Here is a 22144-nt window from a genome sequence, read left to right as displayed (position 1 = left end):
TTCAGAGAATGGTGAGTGTGCATTTTCAGAGCCAACATATGTGTGTGTAAACATTAACGTTAACTTGAATACTCTTGTTGTGTTATGGTCAGTTCTGGTTTCGCATTTAGCAGTAATGAGGAAACGAGTAAAAACACACACAATAATAGTTAATAATATTAAATATTACCTTCGTTATATTAATCGTGTTAATATAATATAAATTCTATATTGTTTTATTTTATAAGTTTTGTATGCTGATAATACCATTAAAAGGGATTCATTTATAGAATGTCATAAACAAGATGGGAACTGGCATGGCTTGGTAGTTATAGAGCTCAACATGCAATTTGCGGGTTCCAGGATCGAACCTCTTCACCGAAGATGCTCGCCTTTTCAGCTGTAGGAGTGTTATTATGTTACGGTTAATCCTGCTATTTGTTGATGATAAGTAGCCCAAGAGGTGGCAGTAAATAGTGTTTACAAGCTGCCCTCCTTCTAGTCTATCACGTCTTAGAAAGGTTAGCGCAGACAGCTCCCAGTAAGTTTTCGCGAAACTCGACAAACACACAAAAAATTCCAAATGTTCCTTACAACTTACTGTGTGTAAATGAAACAAAAATATTTATTCTTCCAACATTTTAATATAATTTAAAATGTGTAAGGTTCGACAAACAACGAATATGACAGTTGTCAGGAAACTTTTTATGGAAACGGATGTGACAAAGTGTTAAACTGTGTATGTGTGCATGTAACGTCTAAACGATTGTGACAAACTGTTAACCTATGTGCACGAAACGTTTGAACATAAAATGCTTGTGACAAACTGTTAAACTATGTGCACAAAACGTCTGAACTGTAAATGAATGTGACAAACTATTAAACTGTATGCACGAAACAACTGAACTTTAAATGAATGTGACAGAGTGTTAAACTATGTGCACAAAACTTCTGAAATGTAAATGAATGTGACAAACTGTGAAACTGGGTTCATGTAGCATCTATGGAAAGTGACTGGTTGTTAGTCAACGTACACGTTAAATATGACAGATTTTAATATACACGAAACGTCTAAACGAGTGTGACTGTTAAAATTGAGAATTATTATAAAGAGCTAATTAAACCTTGTTCGTCTTCATATCCTGAGAAAAATGGCAAAAAATACGCATTAAGAGGAAAAAATATCAGATAATAAATTCTGAAGTTGAGAAAATCCTGATACTGTAATAAATGATCGTGACATAATTACATCTGGCTGTTTGTAGCTATAACACGTGCGAGTTTTTATGTTGCAATTCGCTAACTCATTAATTTTAATCTCTAATATCTCATAATAATAAATGAATTTGATAATTGTAGTAATGTATTACTTTAGATGATAACAGATATGTATTATGTTATTTTCGGAATGAATTATTTATAGCCTGAGTTAGATAACGCACTTTTCTATGGTGGGTAGAAAAGTTTAATGCGGACCAGGCCTGATATTTTAGGCGGGTGGGTTTTCATTGCTTCACATTACTTCAGTTGGAGATTGTGAAAAATATTTCTTCTTTCACGTTCAAGTATATCATCTGAATCATAGGAAGAATGACTTTGAAATTTTTTTAACTCATAACGATTTTGTTTGTTTGTAGTTAAGCGTAAAGCTACACAATGGGCTATCTATGCTCTGCCAACCATGGTTATCGAAACCAGGTTTCTAGCATTGTAAGTCCACAGAAATACTGCTGTGCTGCTGAGGAGGTATTTATAACGAAGGAATGTTGAAAATTATTTTTGAAATGAATTAAGATTTTGCACTGAGTGTTAGAAAATTCGGATAACGACACTTTAATGCATAACTTTGGGTTGAACAACCAAAATTAAGTTTTTCAGTGTTTAACAGTGAAGATTCACATTTTCGCGATATGCATTACGTTACTGCCTTTCGAATTATATTAGTATTATCTAGATATTCAAGTACTCTGTGACAAATATGAATTATGTAGCTAGTAGAATTGACCGTAATCTTATAACGCTCCCATGGCTGGAAAGGCGAGTATTCTAACCTGCGACCCCAGATTACGAGGGCCAGGTGGTTAAGGGCGCTTGACTCGTAATCTGAGAGTCGAAGGTTCGAATCCCCTTCGCACTAAATATGCTCGTCCTTTCAGCTGTGGGGGCGTTATAAGTGATGGTTAATCTTACTATTCGTTGGTAAAAGGATAATTCAAGAGTTGGCGGTGGGTGGTGATGACTAGTTGCCTTCCCTCTAGTCTTACGCTGCCTAATTAGGTACGACTACCGCAGATAGTCTTCTTGTAGCCTTACGCAAAATAAAAAAAAAACATACAGATTTAGTTAGTAATTAACAGTTTTGGTGTAATAAAAAGAAAACTAATCACATGCCAGGATTCATGTCAACTATATATTAGCTAAACCTGATATATGAAAGATAAAGCAATGTAAACTGTTGATGATTTATGATAAAGAACAAAATCGTGGCTTGCTAGAGCATTCAGAGTATTGACATAGGCAAGTAGTCAATAGATGATGTACTTGGCAATTAACTAGTCTAGCTGAAGAGAGATTCTCCCCAGAGCATGGAGCTTATTAAATTACAGGACAGATGTTGAAATTGATGGTGACACCAGTCAGAATAACCTCGTGAAACTTAATATATTCTACATAACAACGTGATTGAGAAAAGGACTAAATACACGAACATATTTTTGTTGTCTCACTACACACTGTAGACTTTCCGTATGCCAGTCTTGCTTGTCTTAACCGCATAGACTGGTTGTTTCAACACGTTATAACAAGTGAAACTGTTTGTTTTGAAGATTCATCCGGGTTTTAAATATTTAGAAATTTCTGTCTGACGTTGAAAGAAAGGCCATTTTTTAAAAATAATATTTAATGTATTTTATCAGATAGAGGATTTGTTTTGTTTTTGAATTTCGCCCAAAGCTACGCTAGGGCTATCTGTAATAGCCGTCCCTAATTTAGCAGTGTAAGACTAGAGGGAAGGCAACTAGTCATCACCACCCACCGCCAATTCTTGAGCTACTCTTTTACCAACGAATAGTGGGATGGACCATCATATTATAAAGCCCCCATGGCTGAAAGAGCGAGCATGTTTGGTACGACTGGGATTCGAACCCGCGACAGAGAGAGAAAGTCAGCATCCATTACCGAAGTTTGGTCACGTTGTTACCTTACGTGTACGTATTTTCACGTACACAAACGTGGTCTCACACCGCGTGTATATCTAATAAAGTAAATAAATCTGTACTGAAACGTACCGCAAAATACATGTTAAGCTCAGACGTCTTCAGAAACCTAGAAATAACGGGCTGCGCACGTAATTGTAAGTCATGCGGAGCTCGGTATCGAATAAATATGTCATTTATGTAAATAACAAAAATATATACCTATACAAATTTAGTGTATATTCGTCCATTTGCACTTCATAATATAAACAGAAATTATTAGAACTCTAAAGGCAGCTTGTATAAAATGAAACAAACATTTAATATAACACACTTTTGATAAGGTGGGCTCGTATTGATTCTATCATAGACGTACAGTTCACTAAAGGTTTTTACGATGGTAATGCATCCAATGTTTATTTTATTATTTTACTGCTACGAGGTGGTGCTATTATAAGTTATTTATAAAACGGACTATTAATTCAATAAATAAATTGGTTTATTACAGATAACTTCAGAAGCAAATTTATCATTGTGGTTTACTTCATGTTAGTAGAAACATTTTAATACATACATCATCGTAAAAAAAAAAAACTTATTTCAACAAATACGTTAATATTATATATTTTATTTGTATTTAATCATTTTATTAGAAAAAATCGAGTTTATTTGTTTTACAGAGTAATAGTCGGGTTTGATTTCTATCCCAATATCTTAATGTTTTAAAATTAATATTTAAAATTATTAATAGCTTCTTTGGCAATGATTGTTTGAAGTTTTGAAGACTATTTTAATGTGGTTTTCGATTTAAAACTCGGAAGTACTTGTATATCACAATAATTTTTCTATATCCATTTTATAAGTGCTTAGAAAACTTTGAAGTACTTGTGTATTACAAAATTCCTTTTGTATCCATGTTCGTTAATGCTAAGAATATTACATTTAAGGGCGAATAGTTCTTGAAAAATGTTGTTGTTTTTTTTTAATTAGAGCCAAGTGTGATACACTCAAACACTTTCTTATCACCAACTTTCATGTTGCCAGGAAGGAAGTGTGAGGGAAATACGGACTGGCTGATAACTTGTTCATTGTAAAAATGAAAATGTTGTTCGTCAAAAACGAGTGGAACATGGTATGGAAGATTCTTTTACACATTGGAGTTATTATTGGTTAAAAAAGTAGACAAATGATGATAGTTTATGATATTATTATTTATTAAAGAAAATGAAACAAAATGGTGGGTTTCTTTATCACCAAGTGGTATTATTCATCTAACAATAGCAGACACGAGATGGCAGGATTTTTAAAAAAATATTGTTCTGTCAAAACGTTGGGACACAGAGAGCAAGCTTCATTTCAATAGCGTGGCATTATTTACTAACTAATGGGACACATAGTATAGAAGGTTATAGTTATTATCCGCTAACTACTAGAACACAGAACATCGCAGGCTATATTTATTATTATGACTTTCACTAAAGATTGTTTGTTTGTTTTTTATTTCGCGCAAAAGATACACAAGGGTTATCTGCCTTAGTCGTCCATAATTTAGCAGTGTAAAACTAAAGGGAAGGCAGCTAGTCATCACCACCCACCGCCAACTCTTGGGCTACTCTTTTAACGACGAATAGTGAGATTGACCGTTACGTTATTACGTCCCCGTGGTTGAAAGGGCGAACATATTTCGTATGACGGAGAGTCAAATCCGCGACCCTCAAATTATGAATCGAACGCCCTTACCAACTGGCCATGCTGGGCCTTCACTAAAGAGCAGGGGACACTAAATGTCATGTTCCACTATCATTCCGTTATTGGAAAAAAAAACATTTATTACTCTGTTACTTATTTATAAACAGGACACCAGGTATTGGAGAATTAAATGTTCTGTTATTCATTTTACTCTAACTCATCATACGTCTCTACCAATGTATACTTTCGATATTATAGCTGGTTGAACTTAAAGTGTAAGCTTCGTGTTAAACAATAACCATGTCTGTATTGAGTTTTTCATTAATAGTTTATGGAAAAAAAAAGAGTCGAAGTTGAAATCGTTACAATGACACAGAACGTGTGACTAAAGACATAACATTCCATAGAAAGATGGTAAGCGTACGTATAATAAGTGAACTAGTTACTGTAATACAGTAAACAACTGCTAGTGGTTAGAGGACATTTGTGTTTATGAACCCCTGCAAGTCTGATAGTTTTTTGCTGATTTCATTATATAAATTTGACCATATGCAGTGGAACATATATGATTTTATTTTGGGTATCTTACTTTGTAGGTTAACTGTGACTGTTGAATTCAAAACTGAGACGGTGACTTTCCATGATAGTTACATACAAGTCTCTATGTTCCATTGAAAGGGAGCACTTCTCTAGTGCTTATGACATTCAGTTCTTTTATCATACTTGTCCTTAACACGTGACGTGCTGCTGGAGAAGGAGATGTTCTGTTATTCGAATAACAAAACTAAAGTTGTCAATCTATTGGTTTATCGGTCTGTTAAACCAACCTTGTGTAAGAATCACATTAAATCATTGTTTAGTGAAGACTAAATAACACCACTGACTGGAACGAAAATCTCGAAGATTCCTCCTACTGTTGAAAAACTAACATTTAGTGAATTATGCAGTTTGTTTTACAGTCTTGTTTTATATTATATTAGGAAATTAACAATTAACTGAACAAGCAAATAAAAATAATTATAAATCTAAAATGTGCATGATTGAGATGTCTTACTGTGGGTTTATCTTAAAGAGTTGAATAAGATATCATGTTTGTTATAGTATAGACGTTAGCTGAATAAGATATTATGTTCTTTATAGTGTAGACATCAGCTGAACAAGATATTATGTTCTTTATAGTATAGACTTCAGATGAACAATATGTTATTTATAGTATTAATCTCAGTTAAATAAGATAATTGTTCTCTATCAAGTAGATCTTTATTTATAATTACATAAGACAGTGTGGTTTTTATAGTGTATGGTCCTCAGTTGAACAACGTATTATGGTTTTTATAATATGAATCTCAGTTAAACAAAATGGTATATTGTGCTTCATAATATAGACCTAAGTTGAACAACGTATTGTGAGAAGTTATATGTAATGAAAACTTTCAGAATTTGAGAAGTATCTGTATAAGTGTACGGAAAATACAGTACATAGAATTTTTGGAGTCACTTCTCACGTTTCCAAAGGTGTAAAATCGTGTGTTACAACGTGCACGATTAAAGTTTATTATTAAGTATACCATTTTAAAAAAAGATTAATCAGAGTAAAATGGGTATTCGTGATATGATTTAACTTGTTTTCATCTGAACGTGACCAACAGCCAAGTTGAACAGCACCTGTACAACTTGGAACAAAGATATTACACCACGTGTATCCAGAGCAGATGTAGTATTAGAACCGCATGTCCACTACTAATCTCAGACAGATGGCTGGCTGGCCAGCGTTCAATATGCACGTGCGCTGATGATTTCTAGTTCCCCTACAGCTTGTATTAATTAATAATAAGCAACTTTAGCACGTGTGGTTCAAGCTAATGGATTTAATTTAAGAAGTCACACGTACACCATTTTGCTTACAGAATAATATGTAATCTAAGTCTTAAAGAAACAACAACAAACAAAAGAGGATAGATACACGAATACTTCTCATACTTATCGAATATCTCGCGTTTACCCAAATGGTAGGACGTAATGCTCAAAGTACACACGTTTTACTTTGGATCAATAAGTTTACAGTCGCAATCGAATTTTGTGGTCTTTGTGTATTTTGTAATTTTCAAGTCAGCTCAAACGTGAATTTGAATGGCTTATAGGAATGTACTTTTTATAAATTACGATGAATTACCTATAGTGACTTATAAATTATGATTAATTATCTGTACCAACGTGTATCTATTACTACACAAAAGAAAATAAATACATTCAGAATGTTGTCGGTTCAGGAGAACCGTCTCTCCATGAGTTTGATCTCTTTCACAGGTCTCTAAACTGGAGTTTGACTTTTTGGCGGGCCCGGCATGGCTAGGTTGTTAAGGCACTCGATTCGTAATCCGAGGTTCCCGGGTTCGAATCCCCGTCACAAACCTACTCGCCCTTTCAGCCGTGGGGACGTTATAATGTGACAGTCAATTACACTATTCGATAAAAGAGTAGCCCAAGAGTTGGGGGTGGGTGGTGATGACTAGCTGCTTTCTCTCTAGTCTTAAACTGCTAAGTTAGGGACGGCTAGCGCAGATGGTCTTCGTGTAGGTTAGCGCGAAATAAAAACAAAGAAACTTTTTGACAGAGGTAACAAGTTTTAGATTTAGTTTAGTTGTTCATCTGCTCTTAGTTTGACAGTTACTCCTTTATAGTGATTTCTGTAGATTCATCGTTGTATTCCAAAGAATTTTCAACGTAAAAACTGTCTAAACGTTTAAACTAATTTCTAGGAATTAACATGTTCATTAGTATTTTTGTTTGTTAAATTGAAAGATTAATGGAAAAAAAAGTATTTATTCCACTGTTAAACTGCTACAGGTTTTTAACGCATTCCTTTGTCTTGGATGGATGAGCGTTGACTAGTTATTGGCATGCCGGGCTGTGGATTCTAGGTTCGCATCCCGTTATTACCCCAATAAAATCGTGCTCTGCATTTTATGGCTGTGGATGCGCTATAACAGTGACAGCCAAATTCCACTATTCCATCTGACAAAAGTCGCTTCAGAGTTGGCGGTGGTTAGCGTTGATTACCTTTCTTTTCTCAGCAAAGTTAGTGACGGTTAATGTAGCTAACCCTTGTATAGCTTTGGATAAACTTCAATAAACAAACCAACCGTCAGTAAGAGAGGATAGAAATATCTGCCTGAAGAGAAACAAAACATTATAATTGTGGAATGTGTAACTAAATCAGTGCGAATTTCCGCTTTAATTTTGTTATCGTTGTATTTCGCTGGGATGTTTGTTAAAACAGCAGAGACAGCAGTGTAGTTAACCGACAAAAACAGAAATAAAATTTGACCAAAGATGTTACACATGTATTATTCATATAATCAGGTTGTTCCGCTAAACATGATTGAAAACAACTGTCGAAATCATGATTATAGCAGTGACGTAAACGTAAAAATACGACCAAACATCGCGCTCCGAAGTTTTTATTACTCTTATATGTGACGTCGATATTATAGAATAATATATGAGAGATTTAGTAAGCAGGTGACTTGTATCCATAAAGAATTTTTTATTAGATCTAGTTCATCTTCAGGACTGATTCGCACCTGTTTGTCATGCACGCTACGCCGCATAAGATGCAATGAAAATTATCACAAGAAATCTTTTCCCACGATTCGATTGGGTCAATGACTGAAATAGTGGTTATCGAGCACCTGCCGCATGTCTTAGGGGTTGTCTGTTTAGTTATTCCATGAGGAAATCGTTAAAGCATGACTAGATATTACTGAGTTATATTTTCTTTCTTTTTTATCAATGTTAATGATCAAAGAGAAGCATTTGTAGCTGTCTATTTTTGAATGATAAACTTAGATTATTTCACGTAATCAAAAGTGTATTTGAACGTTTTAAATAATCAATTGTTTTATATATATATATATATAAAGATAGTTAAATTACGTTTATTTATATGCACACACTCACGGAAAGAATTCAAAACTCAGTCATGTATATGAACATACAATCAGACGTTTTCCATAACTAGAGAGCCCGGCATGGCCAAGTGGTTAAGGCACTCGACTCGTAATCTAAGGGTAACGGGTTCTAATCCCCGTCACACCAAACATGTTTTCCTTTTCAGCCGTGAGGGCGTTATAATGTGACGGTCAGTCCCACTCTTCGTTGGTAAAAGAGTAGTCCAAGAGCTGGCGGTGGGTGGTGATGACTAGCTGCCTTCCATCTAATCTGACACTGATAAATTAGGGACGACTAGCGCTAATAGCCCTCGAGTAGCTTTGCGCGAAATTAGAAACAAGATGAAAAATAGAAGAATATTTTAAATTAATGACGATATAAATTTATGTTGACATATGTTATACAGAAAAGTCGATATTTGAAACTACGTTAGATACGTTATACCTAACATAGAAGGACAATATAATTGGAAATAAAAAATGAAACTATAGCTGCTCAAGTTGATAATTAAACACCATTGATCTGACTGATCGATAAACACCGTTGATGTTTATAACAGTACGTATCCTAACACTTCGATATTAAGTGCAGGATGAGTGTCTAAAGTTGACTATAGATACTAATCAACATTAATTACAGTATGGATATTCGGTATGAAGTATAGACTGGATTATCGGTCATAAGTATAGGGTGGATATAGCTTTGTCCTTTAATATTTGGCGTTAACTAGCTCAGTTTCAGATGAAAAACATTTACAGATTTTTAGTTAAGCAGCTGATGTAATGTGTAATGCCTTAGACGTTGCAAATTTACATTAAACAGTACGGTAAGATGAACACAGATCTAAATACGTATATTTTACAAGTGAAATATAACTCATTAAAAGACAATTCTTTTTTATGTTTTTAAACTTTCGATACGTAATTTTATCTTAATTTTCAGGTTTGTGTATGTCTTTTCCAACAATGAAATCCGGTAGTGCGTAATGTTATGCACTAAATATGGTGTGAAACTTATTCTTTTAGTTATTGTTTTATGTCATTAGTAGTAATAGGTTCACACTCATTTTAACAACCATCAAAAAATTACCGTTTTATAATTATCTTGTTGTATGTAAAATGACAATATTTTGTTCTTTAATTCACTAATGACACTTTTTCCAATAATTATTTCGAGATTAGGCCAGATAAAAAGAAATTCCCAGTTTCTAGTTAGATATTTTCAGAAATCTAAAATAGGAAATTATTTTATTTAAGAATTTGGCTGATAAGTTGTTTAATCACCTATTTAATACGCACAGTATATGTGTGTATATATATATATACATTTTTCGAAGTCACTTTCAATGTCTATCTCGTCTCTGGATCAGCGGTTCTTAAACTTTAATAACTCGAGGATCCCTTTTGATTTAAATGTTTTCTGCGGACATCAAGCCTATCATTTTTTTAACGATTTCGCTAGCACCTTGGAGTACACTCGTGGACCATTGGAGGTCCGCTGGATTAAGCTTGAGAAAAGCTGCTCCAGGCAACAACAAAAGAAAATTATTGTCAAGTCTTGGTATAGGTAGCTCTTCAATCGTCAAGTCTTGGTATAGGTAGCTCTTCAATCGTCAAGTCTCGGTATAGGTAGCTCTTCAATCGTCAAGTCTCGGTATAGGTAGCTCTTCAATCGTCAAGTCTCGGTATAGGTAGCTCTTCAATCGTCAAGTCTCGGTATAGGTAGCTCTTCAATCGTCAAGTCTCGGTATAGGTAGCTCTTCAATCGTCAAGTCTTGGTATAGGTAGCTCTTCAATCGTCAAGTCTTGGTATAGGTAGCTCTTCAATCGTCAAGTCTTGGTATAGGTAGCTCTTCAATCCTCAGTCAAGACTTGGTATAGGTAGCTCTTCAATCGTCAAGTCTTGGTATAGGTAGCTCTTCAATCGCTCTTCAATCCTCAGTCTTGGTATAGGTAGCTCTTCAATCGTCAAGTCTTGGTATAGGTAGCTCTTCAATCGTCAAGTCTTGGTATAGGTAGCTCTTCAATCGTCAAGTCTTGGTATAGGTAGCTCTTCAATCGTCAAGTCTTGGTATAGGTAGCTCTTCAATCGTCAAGTCTTGGTATAGGTAGCTCTTCAATCGTCAAGTCTTGGTATAGGTAGCTCTTCAATCGTCAAGACTTGGTATAGGTAGCTCTTCAATCGTCAAGTCTTGGTATAGGTAGCTCTTCAATCGTCAAGTCTTGGTATAGGTAGCTCTTCAATCGAACTTGAAAACTGACCATTTTTATATCTCTTACCCTGTGTTCTCATACATAACATACAAAATATTGAAACAATATGCAGATATTAATACATCATTTCAGTTACTGGAACCCATGTGACCTACAGAAAATGCTAAGTTGCTCTATGTTTGCCTATTATAACAATTTCTTTAAACATCCTTGTTGAGGAAAGTTACTTTCCTTTCAACACTAAATTCCTATCCCGAAATTTTCGGCTTTTTCGTGTGTGTGTTATTTTAATTTGCCTATTAATATTATGCCCCCAACCAATTCCATATTACTTGTTCGATTAATTATTTATTACACTATCATTCGTACATAGCAGAATACATTTATATCAGAACAGAATAACAACACGTGTAATAAATCTTAGAGCATTTTTCAAGGTGAACTAGGAAAACGTAATTTGTATTGTGTGTGTGTTTTCTTATTGCAAAGCCACATCGGGCAATCTGCTGAGCCCACTGAGGGTAATCGAACCCCTGATTTTATCGATGTAACTCCGTAGACTTACCGCTGTACAAGCGAGGGGCTAATTTGTATTGTGATAAGTAGGATGAATAATAGATTAGTGAGTCATAAAATAGTTATTGAGCACGTTAGTAACAGTTATTATCAATAATAGTATATTTAATTGTGGTATGTAATATGGTCTAACTGTTGGTATGAGGCTGCGGATAGAAAACTACCAAATTCGAGCCCGCAAAAATGATATGTACATTTAATGGTGTGGGATGCTACTGACTAGGCCTGGCATGGCCAGGTAAGTTAAGGCGTTTGACTCGTAATCTGAAGGTCGAGGGTTCGAATCCCCGTCGCACCGAACATGCTCGCCCTTTCAGCCGTGGGGGCATTATAATGTGACATCAGTCCCACTATTCGTTGGTAAAAGAGTAGCCCAAGCGTTGGCGGTGGGTAATAATGACTAGCTGCCTTCCCTCTGGTCTTACACTGCTAAATTAGGGACGGCTAGCGCAGATAGGCCTTGAGTAACTTTGTGCGAAATTCAAAACAAACGAACAAAGCTACTGACTAGCTACCTCCCTTACATTTGGTTAGCAGTTCTAAGTTAAGAATGGCTGTCCCTGAACCTCTTTATGTCTCTGATTTGACATTCGGAAAATATTAAATTTTAATATACGAGAAATAGGTTGTAATGTCGTTGATGTAATTCACAAACGAAACATTAATATTCTCGGTGTAGTATACACTAAACCAAATAGAGACAAGACTTAATATCATGATGAAAGAGAAGGTTTTGACCTATTGAGAGTAAAATTGGTGAAGCATCACAGTGTTAAATATACTCAGTTTTTATAACTTGTTATCATTAGATTTAAGCGTATATATTAGTTTGCAGCCTTAGTTTAGAGTATGGATTTAGGGTAAAACGAAATTCTCCAAAATGGTCAAAGGAACAGTGGGTTTACGACCGAAAATATCGAAGTTACACAACTGATGAAAAACATTGTATTCCAACGCAATGGCGTAAAGAAAAAAAAACTATGTTTAATTCGTTATATTTATTACTAACTTTAGTTTTAGTTAGGTACATAAGGTAGTTTCTTGTGGTCTGAAGTTAATATTGATTAGCAGACTCAGGGATACTGATCAGTTTTAATCACAGGATGGTAAAGCCATAGGTTAACTTTTTTAAGATGGAATGAACATCAAGTGAAGTTATAATTTAAACATAAGAACAAAATTTACTTCTATTGAATTGTTGTTAGCTACATGCTTATATCTTTGAATGACCTTACGGTCTTGACATGGCATGGTAGTTAGAATGTTCGACTCGCAGTCGGAAGGTCGGGGGTTCGAATTCCTATAATCAAACATGCTCGTCCTTTCACCTGCGTGTGCGTTATAAAGTCACGATCAATCCCACTGTTTATTGGGCCTTTTCTCTAGTTTACCACTGTTAAATTTAGGATGGCTGCTCTTATTGTAGCTTAGCGCAAAATTCTAAACCAAACAAGTCATTTTATTAGCTAGTACCTGATGATGAACTTTCGAACATAAATGTACACGACCCTGATAGGGGTTTTGAATTCACGTCGACGAACATTTGTAAAAGCAGTATCCTGTTTTATGTTGCGTCCACCATCTAACAGTTGCTCCAAACATAAAATATTACTAATAACACCACAAATGCGGGAAGAAGAGGTCAAGATTGTACCTAACTCTCCCAGGTCCATCCAAAGGACCTAAATGCCAATGCCAAACAAGTACTCTTCCAAGTATAACGCTTCGTTGGGCAAGATATATGAGCAAACAACAACAACAATGTAATACTGATGGTATTAAACAAGTGATAAACATAAAAAGCTAAAAGTGTTGAAAAGTGTTCTGGTTTACATGTGCGAATCCGTTCGTTTTTTGTTCATTTTATGAAATAGAACACCTGTATGAACTTAAGTATAATGACTTTGGTCTTTAATCACTGAAGTTGTGAAACTTGATGAAAAAATGTTTTCCTACCACGACGTGAAGGTTATAAAAACATAAATCATTTACAGTGAATTGCGATATTCCTTGAAATCAGTGAACCCAAAGAATTGAAGGCAAAAATAGAAAATAAACTAAACTATTCAGCTTGTTTTTCTTACAGTAAAGAAACTAAAATAATCTAACGATGCGAAAAGATTATACATGTATCCTATCGTTCAAAACGATTTATTGAAAATATTAGACATATCTCCTATTGTTCAAAACGTTTTATTAAAAAGAGTATACATGTTTCCATCGTTCAAAACGTTTCATTGTAAATATTAGACATGTATCCTATTGTTTAAAACGTTTTATTAAAAAGAGTATACATGTTTCCATCGTTCTAAACGTTTCATTGTAAATATTAGACATGTATCCTATTGTTTAAAACGTTTTATTAAAAATATTGTACATGTATCATATCGTCCAAAACGTTTTAGTGAAAAGAGTATGCATGTATCTTATCGTTCAAAACATTTCATTGAAAAAATTATACATGTTCCCTATCGTCCAAAACATTTTATTGAATAGATTATACTCTCAGATTACGACTCGAGCTCCCTAACCACCTGACTATGCTGGGCCTCAGTATTAAGAAATGTTTTTGTCAATATTTTTTGTGTGTGTGTGTGTATGCATATATATATATATATATATATATATATATATATACAAAACTGTAAAATGTACTATATCATAGTATGGAAATTTCTAAAGCCAATAACACGGATGAAAAGGCGAGCATGTTTGGTGTGACGGGGATTCGAACCCACAACCCTCGGAGTACGAGTCGAGCACCTTAAAAACCTGGCACTGCCGGACCCGCTATATGGTAGTTTCATAAATGTGTTGTATTAGCGCAAACCTTCTTTAGTACCATCGCGGACTTCCAGGGGGACGCTGACCTACGTTTGGGAACCTCTTCGTTAAGGGGTATGAATTTTGTGTCAAGAGTCGAACTCTATATACATTTTTGATTCGTTGTTTTATTGTTTGTCTTCTGCTTCATTGCAGTAAGATACGTAGACTTATGAGAGGTTTAGTTCCATGTTGAGAAACTATTTTTGTCGAAATGTTAAAAAAATATAACAAAATATCTCTTAGAAGAGTGGTTAACTTTATAGCAAGGTTTTGAAAATTATGGGTTTGGTGTTATATTCTCAGATTTTAGAGATGACAAAATTAAACACTGTAATAAATTATTTTTGAAAGTTTGTATATAGATACACATGATATTTGGAGTTGTATCTTATGACAGTAAACATACGATGAGAAGAAAATACAATGTTGATGTTACTCATTTATTTTTCTGAATTATTCAGTGAACAGGCTGTTTTAAAATACTAACAATAAATGTGATACCCAATTTATCATCTAATTTACCACATTCCACTGATTTATACCAATTTAAGGATACAACTCAGTGACAAATTCGCCACTTGTCACTGATGTATACAGATTTAAGGATACAACTCGATGACAAATGGTAAACCGAATGGAAGATTGGGTTTCGCGTTTACTTTCAGTATCTTTAAAAGTATTTTATGAAAGATCTAAAAGGTTAAGAGGAAACCGTCAAGATATTTTGTTAAAAAAACACTGAAGTTTGTTCTGGTGTAATGTTTATTTGAAGTTAAGCAAAGAGGTACATGATGGGCTATTGTTGAGTCCGCTGACATACCGCGGGGGAATGATGGGCTATTGTTGAGTCCGCTGACATACCGCGGGGGATGATGGGCTATTGTTGAGTCCGCTGACATACCGCGGGGGGATGATGGGCTATTGTTGAGTCCGCTGACATACCGCGGGGGAATGATGGGCTATTGTTGAGTCCGCTGACATACCGCGGGGGAATGATGGGCTATTGTTGAGTTCGCTGACATACCGCGGGGGAATGATGGGCTATTGTTGAGTCCGCTGACATACCGCGGGGGAATGATGGGCTATTGTTGAGTCCGCTGACATACCGCGGGGGAATGATGGGCTATTGTTGAGTCCGCTGACATACCGCGGGGGGATGATGGGCTATTGTTGAGTCCGCTGACATACCGCGGGGGATGATGGGCTATTGTTGAGTCCGCTGACATACCGCGGGGGAATGATGGGCTATTGTTGAGTCCGCTGACATACCGCGGGGAATGATGGGCTATTGTTGAGTCCGCTGACATACCGCGGGGGGATGATGGGCTATTGTTGAGTCCGCTGACATACCGCGGGGGAATGATGGGCTATTGTTGAGTCCGCTGACATACCGCGGGGGGAGCAGAGCTTTAAGTAAAGTTCTTAAAGGTCCACGAGAACTCGGCGTAATATCCCTCCTGAGATTACTTGTTTCACGTAATGTCTCGCTGTTCAACCTTGTAGATCACAGTGCACGTGGTTAGTAATTATGCAATACAATGAAGGAAAGTGTTTTACAATAATTACGTTTTCTTTTTCACACCATGTTATATTTTGTCTCATGTCTCCTGAGAGTACATTGGTAGAATACAAATCCCTAAAGCCACTTGGAAGAACAGAAGAATTATTATTGTGAGAATTGGGTAGCGAGGATCAATGTGATAAACGTTCCATGTACGGTATAGCTTCAGCCCTTTATTATTGTGAGAATTGGGTAGCGAGGATCAATGTGATGAACGTTCCATGTACGGTATAGCTTCAGCCCTTTATTATTGTGAGAATTGGGTAGCGAGGATCAATGTGATGAACGTTCCATGTACGGTATAGCTTCAGCCCTTTATTATTGTGAGGATTGGGTAGCGAGGATCAATGTGATGAACGTTCCATGTACGGTATAGCTTCAGCCCTTTATTATTGTGAGAATTGGGTAGCGAGGATCAATGTGATGAACGTTCCATGTACGGTATAGCTTCAGCCCTTTATTATTGTGAGAATTGGGTAGCGAGGATCAATGTGATGAACGTTCCATGTACGGTATAGCTTCAGCCCTTTATTATTGTGAGAATTGGGTAGCGAGGATCAATGTGATGAACGTTCCATGTACGGTATAGCTTCAGCCCTTTATTATTGTGAGAATTGGGTAGCGAGGATCAATGTGATGAACGTTCCATGTACGGTATAGCTTCAGCCCTTTATTATTGTGAGAATTGGGTAGCGAGGATCAATGTGATGAACGTTCCATATACGGTATAGCTTCAGCCCTTTATGGGCTTACTTCGTATATGAGCTGACTGTTTAACTGATTAAAAACTCTGGTTGACTAAGAACTGTTTTCCCCATGTAAAGTAAAAGGCTAAGTACTAGACCTATAACACTGAAAGTGTCTCACCCACCCCCCTTTTCTACCAAATCTTAAGACAAACGAAAGAAGAGTTGCCAAGTTGAACTTCTGACCATTTTAACCACTCTTTCTTTTTTATAGAAACTTACACCATCAAACGAGTAGATAGGCAGACAAACAGCTAACATTTTCTAAGCAGGTGTACAGTTTGTTGTATCCAAGTTTTTGTTATATGTGTAAGATTCGATTACTAAAACCTAGACAAACAGATGTTCACACAGCTAAGCCTAGATACTGGATGTTCAAGCAATGGTTTCTGAATTTGCCTAATACTGTACTACATGTCAAACCATTTCTTTCTTTAAATTCTTCTAAACCTCATGTCAAGTGGATCGCTCCTCTATGATAACCCAAAACCAGCAGAGATCTGGTCTCTTGCCAGGAAATAACTTTAGTTTCTCAGTAGCTCCACTTGATGCTCGCAGTTAGGTTGTGATGATGGTATATTACTTTCAAGTGTCATACATTTTGTAAGTATTTTACTTTGATTTTTTTATTAATTTCCTGGTAGAAATTCGGAATCTTTGTGAGGGTATGACGTGTATTTGCGTGTGTGCTTCTTCCAGTAGGTCATGAAACCTTTTGAAGACAATCAGTTGTAGAATCACCTTAGGTTGTGAAAAACTATATTTGACAACATAGTCAATAAGTAACACTACGCTATTAACCCAAACTTTTTTTTGAGGGGGCGAAACAATGCAACTCCTCCTCTGAACCTTCCCTTGTGGCTATATCTCTAACTAATTTGCCTTATAATTCGGGTGGCTCTACACTACGTGACTCGAACGACCCTAAAAAAGTGTTTCCTTACTAGAGACATTCGTAATGCTGATTTCTCATGAATATTTATTAATAAATTTCACGATATTTTCTTTTTAGCAGATCTTTTTTTTATAAACCATTCTTCTGATGTAAAACGATTGTTAAAGAATACGAAACGTTCTTTAATTATATCCTTTTCAGCCGTTTCAGTTTACTTAGTTATGGCACAGTAAACTGATATAAAACATTTTCTTACCCTTTTTTTTTTTTTGTAGTAAAGCCCTTTCAATCCACGAGAACAGCACGTGATTAATAGTGTTGTCATTGTTCACTGCTTGTGTGTAAGTAAGAAGTTTTTTATATTTTTGAAGGCTGCACATTGTCTTAAATTAGAAAGACTCTTTTAGTTTCTGTAAGTCGTAGCTTTTAACGCTGAGCCTAACCGACAACAAAATGGCGCATAATTATTTTCAAACTTGGCACTGACTTTATACTGAATTTGATCCTTAGAACTTAGACGTGTTGCATTAGTGTAGAAAGAACAACCGATGGCTTTTAAGTCAACAGTTAAACAGTCTTATGATTTTATTTGGTATCGGAATTTACTGTTTTAAACACACTTGTTGGAGTTTGGAGTCTTTAGTTTTCAATTCACATCACAATTTATTGTTGGAATGTTTATCGTTGACCTGTAAAAACAAAACAAAAATAAATAAATAAATATAAATATGTTTTGTTTTCTACGCAGATTATTTATTTTTTCTACGATTATAAAATAAATTTGCTTCTCACTAAATAAAAGTTTGTGGTAAGTTTGCAGACTAATAACACTAAATCCTAGGATTCGATTCCTTACCATGGGCAGAGTGTAGATGGCCCATTGTGTACCTCAGCGTTATAAAGGCAACAACACTTAGTGGAATTACGAGTTTCAGACATGTTTTTACAATCTTCATCAGCGCCATCTCTAGTTATTTTCCTTTTCAGCAGATCTCGACAGTTTTGACAAACTCACCAGCTCTCTGCAATGGATTCCAACGTTAAGCTTACGGACATACAATGATAACATTCGGGATTCGATTCCTCGTGGCGGACAGAGTGCAGATAGCCAATTGAGTAGCTTTGTGCTAAAACATAAAACTAACCAACCATTTTGGTTCACCTGATTAGATATATTTTAGGAACACACTATTCTGTTCTAAACTCAGCCATAGGTTTATTATATTATGTCAGTTAATTTCGTTATTCGTTCGTAAAGAGTTGGCGGTGGGTGGTGGCTAGCTGCTTTCCCGATAGTCTATCACTTCAAATTGGGAACAGCCAGCGCAAATTGTCCTCATGTAACTTTGTGTGAAATTCCTCAAAATAGTTTTTGTTTTAATATTAATTTATTCTTTGACTTTTGTGACAATATTTATATTTTGATATTATAGCCATAATTACATTTTAAAATCGATATACCTAACAGTTTTGTAAACTAAGTGAAGTGAGAATTTTTTTTATTTAAATACACTGGGGGACGTTTACATTTTAGTTTTCCAAGTGTTAACTTATTTGTTTTCTTGATTTTTTTCTATCTTGACACATTCCTTATAAGTACTGAGGGGTCGTTAAGACAGGTTTCATTGAGTTAATTTCAATTAAATACTAAAAAGCCAGTTATAACATATAAAAAGTAAAAATAAAACAGTTGCCCCTTCAGAGAACCATCAGCTCCACGACACGTGTCAGACACGACGTTAGGGACCAGCATTCGAGCGGCGTTCCCACCGCAGAGCTCACGAAAAGGACAGGTGATCGTCGGCTCAAGTCGGACCATCTGCTGGTAACCCTGCAGGGAAGGGACAAACACGGTTGTCTTACCTTGTGAACGCAGCTGTCGCGACTTTCCCACACTTTCTATCAAGATCCCACAAACATCCTCGCCATCTCTCGTTTGATAGGCCTTCTTAATTATCTAACGCGACTGACGAGGACTGAATATCATATGCTCTTTTTTTTTAGATCCCATTTTGGCTTCGCAAAATCTTTACATATGCAGTGTTTCCATAAGGTAGTAATGTGTTTGTCGCGTGTCGTTGGTAGTCTAGAGTCTCTAGACTGTTAGCACGTGCCTTACACGATGAATTGTCGACAGGAGGATTCGGCGCCCTCTGTGTTTGTCTCTGAAACATTGTTTAGGGCCATATGTCACGTGCTAAATACGAGAAAAGACTACTGGCATAACGATAAATCAATGAGTCATCAGATTTGTCACTAACCTGGCAGCACCATGTTCATTAAATACCTATTTTGTAAACTATCAGTAATTTTTGATAAACCCGTGTGTAATATGTAATGAAGTGAATCGAACACCGCTGAAAGGCAAGATTTACTAAAGCACGTGAAGTAAATAAGTAATGCACTTCTCAAAAACGCAATTATTAATTCGAAATTTTCAGAAACTAAATACAAATAGGAAAACTTGATTTTTTATTACCGTTTTCTACCGTAAGTAAGGTCAATAGATTTTTTATTACCGTTTTCTACCGTAAGTAAGGTCAATATATCCACAAAAGTCGAAACAAGTATTTATATTCTAGAAGAAAGTACCCACACAATTCAAAATTTAACTGTAGTTCTGCTATCTCGTTTCAGAAAAGCTATCCACTGCGGGGAATCGAACCCTGGGTTTTATCATTGGAAATCCACAAATTTACCACTGACTCATCGGCGGATGATAGAAATAAAGAATATAAAATTGTGAACCAAAGACAGGGATTTGATTTTAAACAAACACAACTTATTTACTAAATACAGACAAAATCTTTTAAAATTAACATCTACTATATATTTTCATAAAGATTAAAAAATTATAGGTAATTTTTCTGCTAGAAGTAAAGTTTTATATGGCTCGGCGATAAGTCTGGTGAGATTGAATGTTAAGAAACCGTAGAGGGCGCAGCACAGATAGACTATCATGTGGTGTTTAATAGCAGGTAAACAAGTAAAAACAAACTGCCCTTTCAAACGGTCTGTCGGTTTATTTAGGCCAATGAATACTATACAGTAAAGACAATGTGTATATAAAGCTTGTTTGTTTGTTTTCTAATTTCGCGCAAAGCTACGTGAGGGCCAACTGCGCTAGCCGTCCCTAATTTAGCAGTGTGAGACTAGAGGGAAGGCAGCTAGTCATCACCACCCACCGCCAACTCTTGGGCTACTCTTTTACTAACGAATAGTGGGATTGACGGTAACATTATAACACCCCCACGGCTGAAAGGGCGAGTATGTTTGGTGTGACGGGTATTCGAACCCGTGACCCTCGGATTACGAGTCGAATACCTTAACCAGCTGGTCATGATGAGCCCTGGATATAAAGCTAACACAGGATAGTATCGTGGCTTCTGTCTGTATTTTTATATCATTCACACATTCTTAATACGGTTACGTTGAACTTAAAATAGTGTTATGTAAGTCCTTTGTTTTAACAAAGATTAAACGGTGTTGAAAGGCGAGGTTCTAAGTATGAAATAGCTGGATTAAATCAGGCGTAAAGAAAAGTGAATTCCATAGTTTTTGGTTTTAATTTTTATTCGGCTTAAAAAAAATAGTGTCGTGACATAAACACGTGCACATAAAAACAGAATACTTCTGTAGTGTATAAGATGGATTATTAATCAACCCTCAAAACTACGCTGAATGATGGCGGCGTTATCAAAAATTTGCATTAAATTACAGGGTGCTATTGTACCTAAGTTGTATCGTTAATCAAGCAAAAAAGTTCCACCTACGTAAACAATAGTCGTAACTCGTTCACTATCCCATCTACTCTGAAACCTCGTGGTAAACAGGATTTTAAAACGACCGTTAGGGGAAACATTACGATAGACTGTACCAAAGATCCCTCCTTTAGTTGACCCCCGCGAGTACAGCGGTAAGTCTACAGATTTACAACGCTAAAATCAGGGGTTTTATTCCCCGTGGTGAGCTCAGCAGATAGCCCGATGAGGCCTTGCAATAAGAAAAACAAACAGACAATCCTTTACGTTTATGACTTATCTAATTACCTTGCACATTAAAGTGTAAATTTTAAAGGGAGTGTATGTGAACCTTTCTTATAGTTACAGATGGAGCGTCATAAAGTTATTGCATGTTTCGTGTGACATGCTGATTTAAATTCACGAAATGTTGACTGGGTTTAACGTTTTACGATATGTAATGAGATAAGTACATTTTTTTTCTCATTATATATTTTACTTGTTTCTGTAATTGCAGCAAGACGCAGTTGTCAGTTTAATTTAAGTGACATATTGACAGTTTCCACTGACTGTTGTTTGTGGTGATAAAACTGGTGAAAGAAATTTTCAGAAATGTTACCAGGTAACCATGTTTATATTTGACCTGTTTTGATGTTTCAAGTTTGTACCCAAACATATTGATCCAACTAAGCTATGAACCTATTTGAATCTCATGGAATTCTTCGCTAAAACGATTATACGTCGCTAAAATCAGGTGTTCGATTCTCCTCTGTG

General features: G+C 35.8%; 2 long non-coding RNA genes across 9 annotated transcripts in view; one reads left to right on the top strand and one right to left on the bottom strand.

Annotated features, from left to right (window-relative positions):
• Positions 1–22144, top strand: part of LOC143237208 (uncharacterized) — a 116845-nt gene that overhangs the window by 57798 nt on the left and 36903 nt on the right. For all 8 annotated transcript variants that reach the window (XR_013019922.1, XR_013019920.1, XR_013019919.1 and 5 more), the window contains one exon: positions 4164–4305. This is a non-coding gene — a long non-coding RNA (uncharacterized LOC143237208). The remainder of the gene's footprint in view (positions 1–4163; positions 4306–22144) is intronic.
• On the bottom strand, positions 18193–20162 carry LOC143237209 (uncharacterized). The gene is made up of 2 exons (XR_013019932.1): positions 18487–20162; positions 18193–18319 (listed from the first exon to the last, which is right to left on the bottom strand). It is a non-coding gene; the product is annotated as an uncharacterized LOC143237209 (long non-coding RNA).

The sequence above is a fragment of the Tachypleus tridentatus genome, chromosome 13, assembly GCF_004210375.1.
Source record: "Tachypleus tridentatus isolate NWPU-2018 chromosome 13, ASM421037v1, whole genome shotgun sequence".
Classification (NCBI taxonomy): Eukaryota; Metazoa; Arthropoda; class Merostomata; order Xiphosura; family Limulidae; genus Tachypleus; species Tachypleus tridentatus.
The sequence above is the reverse complement of the archived record's forward strand: the minus strand, read 5'-3'. Positions and strand labels throughout refer to the sequence as shown.